Source organism: Bidens hawaiensis, unplaced genomic scaffold, assembly GCF_021521415.1.
Source record: "Bidens hawaiensis isolate Kalapana, Puna unplaced genomic scaffold, B.hawaiensis_p1.1 tig00001143_1, whole genome shotgun sequence".
In the NCBI taxonomy this organism is placed as follows: Eukaryota; Viridiplantae; Streptophyta; class Magnoliopsida; order Asterales; family Asteraceae; genus Bidens; species Bidens hawaiensis.
The window spans coordinates 3443520-3445676 of NW_027491065.1; the positions used below are offsets into that span (position 1 = coordinate 3443520).

Here is a 2157-nt window from a genome sequence, read left to right on the forward strand (position 1 = left end):
AAAGACTAGAAATGCCATTCGCGAGTAGCTGCACGCCAAGAGGTAAATTTTATATTTGTTTATTCATTTTTATAAGCATTAGGGTTCTATTATGTGCATATTTGCTTAAATGTTAGATGGGATGCTAATATGGTTAGGGGCAGGGGTGCTTAGGACGGGCGGGTAAAGTAAACAACTAATAACACTTGATCAACGTTATTAGCAGTTTACAGTTACCTTTCATACTCTAAACGCTACCTGTGCTTGATTGTGTTAGCGTTTTATCTTTGTAGGGATAGGATATGGCTAATGCTCGTGTCGAGAGTGTTAAAGTTCATCTCATTCCTCAAATTCTCCCATTCATTAGCGTTTTATCTTATTTAAGTTGAATTGTTCCTCTATCCTTGGCTGTATAGTATTCATTTTCATTAGGGTCGAGTTTTGGTGAGACCGAGAGGTGATCCATCATTAGAACACGTTAGCAATTGTTTCCCGGTTTGGTCGTTTTAGCCTATTTTGAGTAGTTTAGGCTTGTTGAGTGAGACCGAGAGGTAATCCAGTGAGCCCGAGCGATCCTTAGTCGTGTCATCTTTAAGGACCGGTGTCTTGATATCATTCAATCCATTAGCTCGTTAGACATACAATTTGATTCAGACCTAGGTAGACGTTTTTCTCCATCCTAAGTTAACACAATTAGTTCCCCGTTAAGTTTTCTATTTTAGGTAAGTTTTGTCAGTCAGTTAGGTTAGTTCAGTTAATTAAATAAACATCAAAAATCAATTAAATATTATTCTTAGGTAGGTCTTGTCTAGGGTTAGTGATCGTTAGCGTCCTTACGTGTCCACGTGTTCGATACTCAGACTTCCTAGGTCTATACTACTTGCGATCGGTACACTTGTCGGTTGTGTGTGGTTTTAGGATTTTCGTGTTAGTACTGAAGCTTAGTTGTGAGGGTCTCTCTTTTAAGCATATCCGACGCGCACCAAGTTTTTGGCGCCGTTGCCGGGGACACGGTTTTAGACGTTTTGAGAGCAATCCGAGTTAGGACATACCTTTTGTGCTACTTGTAATTATTTTTGTTTTATTTTATTTGTTAGAATAGTTTAGATAATTTATTTCTTATTATAGTTTTTTGCAACAGACTCGATCTCGTGGACCACCCGACACTGAAGCATTCCCCGAGCCAGAGAGAGAATTTCGTGAGAGACGTCGTCCCGTTTCACCTTCATCCACTTCTTCATCCGTTGACTCCGACGATAGGGATAGGATCATGGGCGACATTCCACCACCGAGGAGGACAGTTGCAGACCGGGCTTGTTCGGCCAATGCTGGTGCGAGATCTAGCATCGCACCACCCGTCATTGGAGTTAACACAAACTGGCAGATTCCTTCGAATATTCTGAACATCATTTCTCATTCTGCTAAGTTCCACGGGTTACTTCACGAAAACCCGCATCATCATCTCACTCGCATCGCGCGTATCTGCGACACCTTCCATCTTGCCGGCGTATCCGAAGACGCCGTGAAACTCTGCGTTTTTCTGTTCTCGCTCATCGATAAAGCGAGTCTGTGGCTCGAGTCCCTCCCACAGGGCTCCATAGCTACTTGGGCTGCCATGTAGACCCTATTTCTTGAAAAATATGATCCTCCGGCTAAGGCCGCTCGTTTGCGTAACCAGATACATTCTTTTCAGAAGGAGGATACTGAGAGTTTCTACGAGGCATGGGAGCGTTTTAAGAATCTGTTAGCGTTGTGCCCGAACCACGACTTGCAAGATTAGGCGGTTTTCGAGCAGTTCTACAATGGAGTGACGTACGTGACGCAAAATATGCTCGACACAGCTGTGGGAGGAAATTTGCTAACAACGAAGGATCCGGATGAGTGCATCGCGTTGTTTAACGGGTTAGCTATGAGTGGATACCAGCGACCACCCGCCAAGGGTGGTAAGACTGTTGATTCTATTTCACGCGGTATGCATTCGGTGGACACGACCACCGGACTCACAGCACAGGTAGAGGCGTTGGCACAGATTGTGAAGGACCTGCAGACGAAGAGCAGGTTATGCAAGATATGCAAAGGAGGGCATGATACCGTTCAGTGCCGAGTCAGTTCGTAAGAGGAGGCCGTAGAATTCATAGGAAATCCGAACCAAATACCAAATTCTTTCAATTCTTATAA

At 43.9% G+C, this 2157-nt stretch overlaps 1 non-coding gene across 1 annotated transcript; it reads right to left on the reverse strand.

Moving 5' to 3' along the window:
• Window positions 1-1643: 1643 nt before the first annotated feature.
• On the reverse strand, window positions 1644-1749 carry LOC143561358 (small nucleolar RNA R71). Its single transcript, XR_013140292.1, has one exon. It is a non-coding gene; the product is annotated as a small nucleolar RNA R71 (small nucleolar RNA).
• Window positions 1750-2157: the final 408 nt, after the last annotated feature.